We start from the raw sequence: 14,971 nt of genomic DNA, 5'->3' as shown, positions 1-14,971 counted from the left end.
TCAATACCCATCACCCACCCTCCCCTCCCTCCCAACCACCATCAACCCTCAGTTTGTTCTCAGTTTTTAAGAGTCTCTTATGCTTTGGCTCTCTCCCACTCTAACCTCTTTTTTTTTTTTTTTTTCCTTCCCCTCCCCCATGGGTTCCTGTTAAGTTTCTCAGGATCCACATAAGAGTGAAACCATATGGTATCTGTCTTTCTCTGTATGGCTTATTTCACTTAGCATCACACTCTCCAGTTCCATCCACGTTGCTACAAAGGGCCATATTTCGTTCTTTCTCGTTGCCATGTAGTACTCCATTGTGTATATAAACCACAATTTCTTTATCCATTCATCAGTTGATGGACATTTAGGCTCTTTCCATAATTTGGCTATTGTTGAGAGTGCTGCTATAAACATTGGGGTACCAGTGCCCCTATGCATCAGTACTCCTGTATCCCTTGGATAAATTCCTAGCAGTGCTATTGCTGGGTCATAGGGTAGGTCTATTTTTAATTTTCTGAGGAACCTCCACACTGTTCTTTTCTTTTTTAAAGTTTATTTATTTATTTTGAGAGAGAAAGCTCAAGCAGGGGAGGGGCAGAGAGAGGGAGAAAGAGAATCCCAAGCAGATTCTCCTCTGTCAGTGCAGAGCCCCCATTCAGGGCTCGATCCCACTCATGACTTGAGCGGAAATCAAGAGTCAGACACTTAACCAACTGAACCAGCCAGGCGCCCCAAGCTATAAGTTTTATTTGAAGGTGCTCTTTTTCAAGTGGAGGAGATTCAACTTTTATATTTAATTTGTTGAGTGTTTTTGAAAAAATTATGTGTTTTGACTGTTACCAAGTATTCTTTTTGCTATCTGTTGATCCTATTGTTTTTTTTTATTAATATGGTAATTCATGTTGATTGATTTTTCAAATGTTAAATTAATTTTCTATTTATTGGATAAATTCCACTTGGTTATGATGTATTATCCTTTCTGTATATTACTGGATTTGGTTTGTCAGTGTTTTCTTTCTTTTTTTAATTTTCTTTTTTTAAATTTACATCCAAATTAGTTAGGATATAGTGCAACAATGATTTCAGGAGTAGATTCCTTAGTGCCCCTTTCCCATTTAGCCCACACCCCCTCCAGTAACCCTCTGTTTGTTTACCATATTTATGAGTCTCTTACGCTTTGCCCCCTCCCTGTTTCTATATTATTTTTGTTTCCCTTCCCTTATGTTCATCTGTTTTGTCTCTTAAACTCCTCATGTGAGTGAAGCCATATGATATTTGTCTTTCTCTGACTGACTGATTTCACTTAGCATAATACCCTCCAGTTCCATCCATGTAGTTGCAAATGCAAGATTTCATTCTTTTTGATTGCCGAGTAGTACTCCATTGTGTATCTATACCACATCTTCTTTACCCATTCATCCATCGATGGACATTTGGGCTCTTTCCATACTTTGGCTATTGTATAAACATGGGGGTGCATGTGCCCCTTCGAAAGAGCACACCTGTATCCCTTGGATAAATACCTAGTAGTGCAATTGCTGGGTTGTAGGGTAGTTTGATTTTTAATTTTTTGAGGAACCTGCATACTGTTTCCTAGAGTGGCTGCACCAGCTTGCATTCCCAGGTTTGTCAGTATTTTCTTAAGGGTTTCTTCATTTATATTTTAAGAGAGATATTGATTTATAGTTTTCTTTTGTGTGTGTCTGTGAAATCTTTGTCTAGTTTTGGTATCAAGGTCATATTGGCTTCCTAGAATGAGTTGGAGAATTTTACCTTTTTTTCTATTTTCTGAAATAGTTCGTATAAGATTGGCATTATTTTTCCTTAAATGTTTAAGAGAATTCACCGGTGAAGCCACCTGGGCGTACAATTTTCTTTTTTAATTTTCATTACATATGTAATTTCTTTTTAATTAAATATTTTAAATTATGTTATAAATTTATTCTTTTTTAAAGTTTATTTTGAGAGAGCGAGCGTGAGTGCACATGTGAGCAGAGGCAGGAGCAGAGAGAGCATGAGAGAGAATCCCAAGCAGGCTTTACACTGTCAGCACAGAGCCCCACGTGGGGCTTGATCTCAAAGACTGTGAGATCATGACCTGAGCCAAAAATCAAGGGTTGGGGCTCAACTGACTGAGCCACTCAGGCACCCCTCCCTTATTATCTTTTAAGTATCTATAGATATGCAGTGCTTTTCCTGATTTCATTTATAATACTGTAAATTAGTGTCTTCTGTATTTTTTATTGATTGGTTTAGATAAAGGCTATCAATCTTAATATTCTTCCAAAAAACCCAGCTTATATTTCATTGACTGTAATTTTATCTATTTATTTATTTATTTATTTATTCATATATTTATTTTATTTTTTTCTTTTTTTTTTTTTAATTTTTTTTTTTCAACTTTTTTTATTTTATTTTTGGGACAGAGAGAGACAGAGCATGAACGGGGGAGGGGCAGAGAGAGAGGGAGACACAGAATCGGAAACAGGCTCCAGGCTCCGAGCCGTCAGCCCAGAGCCCGACGCGGGGCTCGAACTCACGGACCGCGAGATCGTGACCTGGCTGAAGTCGGACGCTTAACCGACTGCGCCACCCAGGCGCCCCCATATATTTATTTTAGAGAGAGCGCATGCACGCATGAGAGTAGGGGAGGAGCAGAGAGAGAGAGAATCTTTTTTTTTTTTTACGTTTATTTTTGAGAGAGAGAGCTTGCGCAAAGGGGTGAGAGGCAGAGAGAGGGGGAGAGAGAATCCTAAGCAGTCTCCACGCCCAGCATGGAGCCCAAGTGGGGCTCATTCCCATGACCCTGGGATCATGACCTGAGCTGAAATCAGGAGTCCTATGCTTAACCAACTGAGCCACCCAGGTGCCCCTATTTCTTTCCTTCTATTTTGGGTTTCATTTGCTCTTATTTTTCTAGCACATTTTCTAAAGTTAGTACACTACTAAAAACATTAGATTTCCTTCCCAACACTGCTTTAGTTGCATTCCACAAATTTAGATTATGTTGTGGTTTCATTTTTGTACAGTTCAGAATATTCAGAATATTTTCTTACTTCCCCCGTGATTTCTTCTTTCTCCCGTAGATTATTTAGAAGCCTGTTTAATTTCCAAACATTTGGGATTTTTTCCAGATCTTTTTCTATTATTGATTTCTAGTTTAATCTCATGGTCAGAGAGCATACTCTGTATGATTTCAACTCTTTTAAATTTGAGATTTGTTTTATGGTCTGTCTTGGCGAATTTTCCTTGTGAACTTGAAAATAATGAATATTCTGCAGTTGTTGGATGGAGCATTCTACTAATGTTAATTAGGCCAAGTTGGTTGATAGTGTTATTTAGGCCTCCTGTACCCGTACGGACTTTTTGATTAAGGAGAGCGGATTATTAAAGTCTCCAACTGTTAATTGTGGATTTGTCTATTTATAGCTTTTTAATTCTGTCTGATTTACTTCGTGTATTTGAACCTTCATTACTGTATGCATACTTACTCAGGATTATGATGTCTTCTTGAGTGACTCCTTTATTTTTGAACTGTCCCTGTTTCTGTTTGGTAATATCTGCTATTTTGAAGTTGTCTGAGATTTATTGCTCCTGCAGCTTCCTTGTGACTAGTGTTTGCATGAGGTGCCTTCTATCCTTTGGCTTTTCACCTATGTTTCTTTTTGCTAAAAGTGGTTTTCTCCTAGACAGCATGCAGCTGGGTCTTGCTTTTTCCCCACAAAGTCTGACCATCTCTGCCTTCTATTTGGAGTGTTCCGTTTATACTTGAGGTAAATATAAATATGGTTGGGTTTAACTCTACCGTCTCACAATTTTTTCCATCTGTTCTTTTTTTAAAAGTTTTTAAGTGTTTTTTATTTTTTGAGAGAGAGAGTGAGAGCGAGTGGGGGAGGGGCAGAGAGAGGGAGACACAGAATCTGAAGCAGGCTCCAGGCTCCGTGCTGTCAGCACAGAACCCAACACAGGGCTCGAACTCACGAATCTTGAGATCATGACCTAGGCTGAAGTCAGATGCTTAACTGACTGAGCCACCCAGGCGCCCCTTATCTGTTCTTTGATCCCTGTTGTCTTGGATTGAATTAAAAAACATTAAAAAAAAATTTTTTTTAAATGTTTATTTATTTTTGAGACAGAGAGAGACAGAGCATGAACGGGGGAGGGTCAGAGAGAGGGAGACACAGAATCCGAAGCAGAACAGAATGCTGACAGCTCAGAGCCTGATGCGGGGCTTGAACCCACAGACTGTGAGATCATGACCTGAGCCGAAGTTGGATGCTTAACCGACTGAGCCACCCAGGTGCCCCTAAAAAACATTTTTTTAAAGATTTTATTTTTGAGTAATCTCTACACCCGATATGGGGCTCGAACCCACAACCCAGAGATCAAGAGTCACATGCTTTTACCTACTGAGACAGCCAGGCATCCCAGATTGAATTATTTTTTTAAGGATTTCATTTGATCTCTACTATTGCTTTAGCTGTATCTCTATTTTTTTTTTTTTTTTTTTTTTTTGGTCAGTAATTGGTGTGAGGTTTACCATATGTTACTTAAGGTTGCCAGAGCTTGCTTTCAAATGATTTACCAATTCACAAAGAATGTAAGAACTGTACCAACAGTATGCTTCTGTCGTCTGTTAGTCTGTTAATACTATTAGTGTCCTAGATTTTACTTGTACTTGTGTCATCAACCCTGCAGTGCACTTTGGAGAGACAGAGAGACAGAGCGTAAATGGGGGAGGGGCAGGGAGAGAGGGAGACACAGACTCTGAAGCAGAGTCCACGCTCCGAGCTGTCAGCACAGAGCCCGACTCAGGGTTGGAACTTATGAACTGTGAGAGCATGACCTGAGCCGAAGTCGGATGCTTAACCAACTGAGCCACCCAGGTGCCCCTACCCTGCAGGGCATTTTAAGTTATCTTTTTAAAATTTAAAAAAATAGTAGAAATGAATAATATAAAATAAATATATTTAAGATATCTTTGCTATTTACCAGCATATTTACTATTTCTGTCATTCTTTTGTGTATCCAGTTTTCATCTGGTATTGGTTTTCTTATGCTTACGGGATTTCTTTTAGCATTCTTGTGGTATGGGTATACAATTTCTTCTGGCTTTTTTTTCCCCCCTCTTAAAAAGCTTTTATTTTGTATTTTTAAAATTTTATTGTTTTAAATTTTAATTCAAGTATAGGTAACATGCAGTATAGTGTTTCAGGTGCACAGTTTGGTGATTCAACAATTCTACACATTACAAAAAACATGGAACACTTCCCAAATTTTCATGTCATCTCTGGGTAGGGGCCGTGCTAATTTCTGTATTGTTTCAATTTTAGTGTATGCACTGCTGAACTGAGCACATTTTATTTTGTATTTATTTTTGAAAGATATTTTTACTGGATGGGGCACCTGGGTGACTCAGTTAAGTGTTAAGCGTCTGATTGTTGATTTCAGCTCAGGTCATATCTCATGGTTTGTGAGTTTGAGTCCCCCATTTGGGCTCCATGCTGACAGCACAGAGCCTGCTTGGGGTTCTCTCTCTCTCCCTCTCCCTGCCCCTCCCGCTCCCCTGCAGGTTAAGTTTTAAACTTAAAAAAAAAAAAGATAATTTCACTGGATACGGAATTCTAGGTTGACAGTTTTCCCCCCGTAGGCATTTTAAATTCTTTTTTAAAAAATTGTTTATTTGTTTTTGAGAGAGAGAGAGAGAGGGAAGGAAGGAGGGAGGGGCAGAGAGAGAGGGGGAGGGAGAGAATCCCAAGCAGGCTCCAAGCTGTCAGTGCAGAGCTCAACGTGGGGCTTGATCCCACAAACCATGAGATCATGACCTGAGCTGAAGTCAGATTCTTTTTTTTTTTTTTTTTTAAACATTTAACATTTATTTATTTTTGAGACAGAGAGAGACAGAGCATGAACAGGGGAGGGGCAGAGAGAGAGGGAGACACAGAATCTGAAACAGGCTCCAGGCTCTGAGCGGTCAGCACAGAGCCCGATGCGGGGCTTGAACCCACAGACTGTGAGATCATGACCTGAGCCGAAGTCGGACGCTTAACCAACCAAGCCACCCAGGCGCCCCTGAAGTCGGATTCTTAACCGGCTGAGCCACCTAGGCATCCCCACCTGTGGGCAATTTAAAGATATGAGGCCAGGGGCGCCTGGGTGGCGTAGTCGGTTAAGCGTCCGACTTCAGCCAGGTCACGATCTCGCGGTCCGGGAGTTCGAGCCCCGCATCGGGCTCTGGGCTGATGGCTCGGAGCCTGGAGCCTGTTTCCGATTCTGTGTCTCCCTCTCTCTCTGCCCCTCCCCCGTTCATGCTCTGTCTCTCTCTGTCCCAAAAATAAATAAACGTTGAAAAAAAAAAAAGATATGAGGCCATTGTAGTTTTTCTTTTTTTTTGTATTATTAATTTTAAAAATTATTTCTTTATTTTTTATTTTAGAGAGAGAATACAAGTGGGACAGAGGGGCAGAGGGAGAGAGAGAATCTTAAGCAGGCTCCATGCTCAGTGCAGAACCCCTGACACAGGGCTTGATCCCACAACCCTGGGATCATGACCTGAGCCAAAATCAAGAGTCAGATGCTCAACTGACGGAGCCACCCAGGCACCCCATCATTGTAGTTTTTATTTGGCTTGTGTAGCTTCTGATCAGAAACCTGAGGTCATTCTTTTTTTTTTTTAATTTTTTTTTCAACGTTTTTTTTTTTTTTTTTTTTTTTGGGACAGAGAGAGACAGAGCATGAACAGGGGAGGGGCAGAGAGAGAGGGAGACACAGAATCGGAAACAGGCTCCAGGCTCCGAGCCATCAGCCCAGAGCCCGACGTGGGGCTCGAACTCACGGACCGCGAGATCATGACCTGGCTGAAGTCGGACGCTTAACCGACTGCGCCACCCAGGCGCCCAGGTCATTCTTAATCTTGGTTAATATCTGTAGGTGATCTCTTTTTTTCTGGCTGCTTCTAAGATTTCCCCCTTTTCATGGGTTTTTATTTTATTAAAAAAGTTTTTTAGTGTTTATTTATTTTTGAGAGAGAGAGAGAGAGAGAGGGAGAGAGAGAGAGACAGAGCACAAATGGGTGAGGGGCAGAGAGGGAGACACAAAATCGGAAGCAGGCTTCAGGCTCTGAGCTGTCAGCACAGAGCCTGACGAGGGGTTTGAACCCATGAACCATGAGATCATGACCTGAGCTGAAGTAGGATGCTTAATCCAGGTGCCCCGAGGGTTTTTAGCAATTTCATTGTATAGAACCTTAGCATGCGTGTGTGTTTTTTTGCTTAGGGTTTGTTGAGCTTCTTGGATTTGGGAGTTTCATCAAACTTTGAAAAATTTCAGCCATTATTTCTTCAAATATTTTTCTTTTTTTTTTACCTTTGTCCTTCATTTTGGTCAGGTTTTGTCGCTGTGTTTTCAAGTGCAGTTACCTTTTCTTCTGTAGTATCTAATCTGCTGTCACTCCCATTCAGTGGAATTTTTATTTCTGATATTATAGTTACATCTCTAGAAGTCCTATTTTCTTTTTATGTGATATATTTCCCTACTGTGATCCTGTTTTCCTTTCAGTTTTCTTTTTATTGAGGTATGATTGACATACATTAGATTAGTTTCAGGCATACAACATAATGACTCAGTATATGTATTTTAAAAATTGCATTAGGGATGTCTGGGTGACTCAGTTGGTTGAATGTCCCAGTCTTGATTTTGGCTCAGGTTATGATCCCGGGGTCATGGGATCAAACCCTGTGATGCACTCTACGTTGAGTGTGGATCCTCCTTAAGATTCCCTCTTTCTCTCTCTACCCCTCTCCCCCACTCACACTCCCTCTTTCTCTCTCTGAAATAAGTAAGATAAAATAAAAAATTGCATTAAATTCTTGAATAAAGTTATAACACCTGTCTTAATGTTTTCATTTCTGCAAATTATTCCATTTATTTATTTATTTATTTATTTATTTATTTATTTATTTTTTACTTTTAAAAAAATGTTTATTTAATTTAGAGAAAGAGAGACAGTGTGAGAGGTAAGGGCAGAGTTAGAGGGAGACACAGAATTGGAAGCAGGCTTCCAGCTCTGTGCTGACAGCTCAGAGAGGCTTGAACTCATGAACTGCGAGATCATGACCTGAGCCGAAGTCGGATGCTTAACCGACTGAGCCACCCAGGCGCCTCTTCTTCTACTTTTTTTATTATTGTGCATCACACTTTCCTGCTTCTGGACATCTGGTGAGACTATTGATCAGATGCTGGGTGCTGCGAATATTACATTGTTGAGGGTCTGGATTTTGTGGTCATACTTTAAAGCATGTTGAGATTTATTCTGGTGGATAGTTAAGTTACTTTTGTTCATTTTGATTCTGTCAAGTCCTGTTTTTTTTTTTTAAGATTTTAAGTAATCTCTACATCCAACATGGGGCTCAGACTCACAACCCTAAGGCCAAGAGTCACGTGCTCTACCTGCAGCCAGGTGCCCCCATCAAGTCCTGTTTTTAGGCTTTGTAAGGGTGGCTCTAGGGTGGCCTTTACCCTAGGGATAATCTGCCCTCTCCCCACCAGGATATGGCCCTTCCAGGTCTGTCCTGAGTGCCCTGACGGAGCAGTGAGGACACGCCAGTCCGGTGCCCGTGACCTGTGAGGTCTACGGGGGCTCTGGGAGCCGTTCAGCCCACTGCTTCTTCATTGCTCTTCCTGAACCTTGTGGAGGTTCACTCTGTGCGTGCACACATTTTCATATTCAGCGAAGTCGTAAGGGAATCTCTTTGCAGATTTCTGGATCTCTCTTTCTGCATGCGCCTCTCCTCTCTGGAACTCTGCCCTTTAACTTTCAGCTGCCTTAGCCTCCCTGAACCCTATCTCTGTTTCCTCAACTCAGCAAGAGACTGCCATGTTCTGGTGGGGACCACTCCATGCCCCCCCCCCCCCCCCACTCCCGGCTTCTTGGTCTGAAACATGCCTCCCGGAAGAAAGCCAGGGTGTTCTTAGGGGCTCATATCATTCATTTCTGATCTATCAGGAATCACTGCAGTCTAATGTCTACAAACGGTGGTGTCATTTATTTTGTTTAGTTTTTGTAACCAGTGGGAGGTTAAGTCTGGTCTCAATTACTCCATCACAGACAAAGCAGAAGTCTATTGGCTGATTTTGAGCAGAGGAGTAATAGGATATAACTACTTTCATCTCATCTGATCCTGAATGTGAGGTGGTGGTATCATTCCCATCATTTCCACGGATGAGGAAACTGGGGTTCAGAGGCTGAGCGGTATACCCGCAGTCACGCGGTCTTTAGTGCCGTAGTTCATGCGCTTGCCTCTGCCAGTGCCGCTCACAAAATATTTCTTGAATTGAACCTTACTTATTCTTCTCTGCAAAGAACTGTAGGCCAGACTGGCCTAGGACGTATCTAGAGTTACGCAGCCACTTGGCAGGTGTGGCATGGGCACACCTAGACCTGGATGTTCTGCCAGTTGCTCAGACCTGAGCTGCGTGTGCAGTTGGTCTTTGCTGTGCCTCAAGGTCAGCACTTGGCACACCTTCTGGCTGGAGGAGGTCAGTGCCTGGGCAGCAGGAGTGAGAGCACCTTTGTGCCTTTCAAACCGGGAGCACTTCTGTCTGCCACTGTGGTCTTTTTTTGTCCGTTGGTTTTTTAAAACAGTCTTAGCCTTTTGCTCATCTTCCCTTCCTGCCGTCTGCATTCTGGCCCCTAAGCTTCCTGCCTGTGCATTCATTGCGTTAGAGCCTGCTTCTTATACCTTTGCAGGGGGACTCAGCTGGTGATTTCTCAGCCTGTTATTATTATTATTATTTTTTTAGCATTTATTTATTATTGAGAGACACAGAGCGTGAGCAGGGGAAGGGTAGAGAGAGGGGGAGACACAGAATCCGAAGCAGGCTCCAGGCTCTCTGTCAGCACGGAGCCCGACGCGGGGCTCGAACTCACAAACTGTGAGATCGTGACCTGAGCCGAAGTCGGTCGCCTAACTGACTGAGCCACCCAGGTGCCCCATGTTATTATTATTTTTAAAGTCAAGACCACCCTGTCAAGATTTCCAGGATCAAGGTGGAATTTAATTTGTAGGGATTTGTCTCAAGCCAGAAAATAGATTTGACCACTGAAAGGGGGTCGGTGTGGGGGTAGGTGTTTGAGGAGTGCTGGGCTCTCCTAAGAGCTGGGCTCGTGAGACTGACGGACCTGCATGTGCCGGGGGACTGAGCTTCTGACAGGCAGACGGCCGCTCAGACCTTTGCTCTTTGAAGGGACACCTAGAGCCGCACGTTAAAGGTGAGTGTCTGTGCTCCCCGTCAGCAAGAGGAAGCACGATGGTCTGGATTCTCCGGGGTCCTGTTGGTGCTTGAATGGGACAGTTCTTCATGCACTGCTGGACACAAAGCCTCCCAGGCCCCTGCCTTCTAAATGCCAGTGAGATTCCCTGGTCACTGAGACAACCGGAACCACCTCTACAGGGTGTGTGTGTGTGTGTGTGTATGAGAGTGAGTGTGTGTTTAAGAGAGAGAGCATGCCCACAAACTGGGGAGAGGGGGAGGGAGAGAAAGAGAGAGGGAGAGAATGAATCCCAAGCAGGCTTCACGCTCAGCACAGAGCATGGCATGGGGTTCGACCCCATGACGCTGGGATCATGACCTGACCCGAAACCAAGAGTTGGACTCAACTGACCGAGCCACCCAGGTGCCCCACCTCCACACATTTTCAAATTCCTCTCTGGGGTGTGTGTGGGGTGTTTCTGCCCTGGGGTTGAGAATCCCTGGACCACAGCATTGCACCCTGGGAGTAGGCCAGGTTTGTGTTAAGTTGCAGGTGAAATGTTTCAGGAGTGGTCACGTGTCCTGCTGTGGTCCTCTGCTTGCTTCTTCTGTGCGCATGTATATGAAGTGGTTCCTTTGTTTTCATGTCTTAAATTAAAAGAAAAAAACCTGAGGTATTTATTGGGTGCAGGTGATATTTTAAGGGCTGAAGATCAGCCTTCCGTAAGATGGTAAAGTGCCTGCCTTTAAGGAGTTAAAAATCTAGTGGGAATAGATAGATAGTAAATTAGTAACCCAGTGAAGGATTTCGGGTGGTATTATTGAGGAAATCATACGGAGAGTGGTAAGGATGAAGGCTGTTTTGGTCATCAAGAAACAGTGTTCTTTAGGAACCTGTTGAGAATGAGCAATGGGGGGTGATCCGTTGTAGACTGCAGATATTTCAACACAAACTGGAGTATCATCTCGAATATAATCAGTATTGGGCCATTCCTAGACGGGTGAGGAGCCCCCTGTGAGTTCACTGATAAGGTCTGACAGACCTCAGCACCACTGTGAGTTGGAATAGGGTGTGGGGAAATCTTGCTCGTCCTTGCAGCTCTGAGACTAAGCCTGAGCCCTGGCTTTGGTGTGCTGAGACCCCAGAAGGCTCTGGAAGTCAAGACTTGAGGAATTTGGAGAGTGCCGCTATTCAGCCTCCTTGATAGGGGTACGCACACACACACACACGGGTTCTTAAATGCTTTGAATGCCTGGAAGAATCTATAAGGAACCAGCGTCAGTGGTGGTTCCCCCAAGGAAGAGGGGAGTGTTGGAGAGTTAGAATGAGAGAGAAGCTTTCTTTTTAAAAATTTTAACAGTCATGTATTTTTTAAGTGGAATACGCTTCCTTGGCTCACAGTGTAAAAACGTACAAAAGGGTATATGATGAAAGAGACTTAGCACCATATACCGTTTTCCCTCTGGCAAATGCTAGCTAGTCGAGAGGTGAACTCATTTTAAGGGAAGTTCCGTAGTGATCATGATTCATAGTGATTCCTTGTATTTTAGGAAGAAGAAAGCTGTGGATTAAGTCAGAATGAGGCTTCCTAAATATTAAAGCTGTTTGAGTTAGTTTTGTCGAGTCAAATAACCCACATTATTATTTGTGGGGGTAGCATTAAGAGTGTTGCTTAACGAAATGTGATCCAAACAAAACTCGATCATTTTATTTTCTTTAATTTACATTAAAAAATTTTTTAAGGGGCGCCTGGGTGGCTCAGTCGGTTAAGCGGCCGATGTCAGCTCAGGTCATGATCTCACGGTCCGTGAGTTCAAGCCCCGCGTCGGGCTCTGTGCTGACAGCTCAGAGCCTGGAGCCCGTTTCAGATTCTGTGTCTCCCTCTCTCTCTGACCCTCCCCTGCTCATGCTTCTGTCTCTCTCTGTCTCAAAAATAAATAAACGTTAAAAAAAAAAATTAAAAAAATTTTTTTAAGTTTATTTATTTTGAGAGAAAGAAAGAGTGTGTGTGTGCATGCTAGCATACTAGGAAGGGGCAGAGAGAGAGAGAGAGAGAGAGAGAGAGAATCCCAAGCAGGTTCTCTCTGCACCGTCAGTGCAGAGACCCATGTGGAGCTCAAAACTGCTAACTGTGAAATTATGACCTGAGCCAAAGTCAAAATTGAGTCAGGACACTGAACCAACTGAGTCACCCAGGCGCGCTCCTCCCCCCCCCCCCCGTTTTTTTTTTTAAAGTAGGCCCCATGTCCAGTGCAGAGCCCAATGCAGGGCTCGAACTCACAAAATCGTGAGATCGTGGCCTGCATCGAAATCAAGAAAGAGCCAGACACTTAACTGAGCCACCCAGGTGCCCCCAAAACTCAATTATTATTTAAAAAATATTTTTTTTCTTTATTCTTGAGAGAGAGAGGGGGTGTGATCAGGGGAGGAGGAGGAGGAGAGAGAGAGAGAGAGAGAGAGAGACAGACAGACAGACAGACAGACAGACAGAATCTGAAGCAGGCTCCCGGCTCTGAGCTGTCCGCACAGAGCCCGACATGGGGGTCGAACTCACGAACCGCGAGATCATGTCCTGAGCTGAAGTCGCACGCTCAACCGACTGAGCCCCCCAGCTGCCCCAAAACTCAATTATTTTAAGTAGAATGGTTCAAATCCCTTTAGTACCAGTTGCTAGCTGGGTTATCACAGGCATGCTATTTATTTATCTCCTTTGCCTCTGTTTCCTCATCAGCAATAATTTCATACATTTATTGTAGAATTACATGAAGAAAGAGGTAAATAAATGTTAGCACTTAATATTTGCCAAATGGAGTGAAGGAAAGCCCTCAGGAAGATAATGAACTTTACTCTGTAATCCATTCGGTTGAGTGAGAACCATTCTACTCTTTGTTGCCTTTCGTTCATTCAGCAAATATCTGTGGAAGGCCTAATCTGTGCCTCATACTGCCCTGGGCCCCGGGGATACAGTGAGCAGCACACACAGACAGTTTTTGCCCCTGTGGAGTTCATAATCTAGTGTGGGACACAGACATCAGTCAGATAATCACACAAGTAAAATTGCACTTCTTCTCAGTCCTTGAAAGAGAGGTGGATGGTGTTAGGATAGAATAGGGAGATTTGACCCTGTCGTGGATGTCAGAGAATGCTTCCCCAAGGAAGTGACTTAGCCAAGTGGAACTGTCAGAGGCTCGGGCAGGGATAGCATGTGCAAAGGCCCGTGTGTCTGTTGGGCAGAACTGGGCAGTGTGTGTCACACAGACCTGAGTTGCAGTCAGTGGATGTGAGGCCTTGGCAGTCACACAGAGAAGGTTTTCTGTATTAGGGCTGCTGTTGGTAGCTGTTTCCTGGGGTGTTTGGGGAGGGGGCGGTGAGATCTGATTCTTACTGTTTTGAAACGATAGTCCGTCTGCAGCGTGGGAAATGAATTAGAAGAGAGCCAGCATGGATGTGGGTGCACTGATGCGAAGGGTATTGGAGTGGTCCAGGCAGGGGATTTTGGAAGCTTTGGCCCAAGTGATGACAGTAGAAGTAGAGAGAAGCGGATGGACTGATTGCATGGATATTTAGGAAGGAATATGGGCAGGACTTGATAATGCGTTAGCTCTGGTGAGTGGTGGAGAAAGCTATCAAGAATGGCCTTTTGGACTCCAGTTTGTATATTTTGGTGGAAGGTTGTGCCCTTGGCTGAGGCAGGGAATACTGGAAGAGGACACGTGTGGCAGAGGGAGAGGATTATGAATCCTGTTAAGGGACTTGTTGAGTCCAGAGGAGGCTGGGAGGCAGGTGGATGTAGATCTAAATGCAGGTTATCGCTGCTGCGAGCAGGGAGGGGGGAAGGAGGAAGGGAAAGCGTGCTCAGGTTCCCGGAGACTTTCTACTTGGTTTCATGCAGGCTGACCTTGCCCTGGGACTTTGGATGAGGAGCTAGAGTCCTTCTCCCAGCCAGAGTCCTTGCCACTGTGCTGTGTGCCAGCTGCACAGTGGCAGCTGGTTGTGAGGAAATCTTTGGAGACCCTCTGTGGACTGGACTCTTTCCTCCCCCACCTTCTGTGGTTTTTTTTCCCCCCGAGGAGGCCTGGCACTTGCCATCTGAACGAGCTGGGAGAAGTATAGAGGCTGGCGGCTGGCTCCCGAGACCCACCGATTCGCTGCACTTGTCTGGATATTATCTGTAGACAATTGGAAATTGGCTTGAACATCAGTAACAGTAAACTAATCATAACTCTCAAACTGCTTGTTTTATTCTTCGGGAGATTTGTGAGTTTCCTCCGAGTCTGTCTCTGTCTCTCCCTTTCTGTAAATTTGGCTAGACCATCGGCCCCGCGTTGAAGGTAAATGTGAGCATGAGGCAAATGTGAGATCCAGAGAGGGGAGAGGGTCCCAGACTAGAGCCAGGCTGAGACCCCATGCTGCCTGCCTGCCGCTTGGTCTGTCAGCCTGGCACTGCCTGGCACTGGCTTCGTTACAAAACTGATTCAAGCTTGGCTTTCTGTACTCCTGTGGATTGGTGTCCTCAGTGACAGGTGATAAATAAGAACCGTGTCCAGAGTTTCTTCGCTTCCTGGTTCCAAGTAGGTGCTGGGAGAAAATCCTGAGTGTGGGCCACTGGGGCCCCCTTGTGGCTGGATCTGGTTCTCCACTTTCGCTCTGCTCTTCCCCGTAAGGCGGGAAGATGGCAAAAGGGAAGTTTTGCTCTCTCGTAAAGCCTTTCCCTTGGATTTGCTATTTCTG

The 14,971-nt window shown here is 44.1% G+C and overlaps 1 protein-coding gene and 1 non-coding gene across 2 annotated transcripts in view; one reads left to right on the top strand and one right to left on the bottom strand.

Annotated features, from left to right (window-relative positions):
- Nucleotides 1-14,971, top strand: part of PEX14 (peroxisomal biogenesis factor 14) — a 146,108-nt gene that overhangs the window by 9,133 nt on the left and 122,004 nt on the right. The window lies entirely within an intron of this gene.
- LOC124516755 (U6 spliceosomal RNA) lies at nt 5,242-5,345 on the bottom strand. Its single transcript, XR_006963159.1, has one exon. It is a non-coding gene; the product is annotated as a U6 spliceosomal RNA (small nuclear RNA).

This window comes from Lynx rufus, unplaced genomic scaffold (assembly GCF_022079265.1).
Source record: "Lynx rufus isolate CCGP_SWC_20201006 ecotype Redwood Valley unplaced genomic scaffold, mLynRuf1.p SCAF_2, whole genome shotgun sequence".
Lineage (NCBI taxonomy): Eukaryota > Metazoa > Chordata > Mammalia > Carnivora > Felidae > Lynx > Lynx rufus.
The sequence above is the reverse complement of the archived record's forward strand: the minus strand, read 5'-3'. Positions and strand labels throughout refer to the sequence as shown.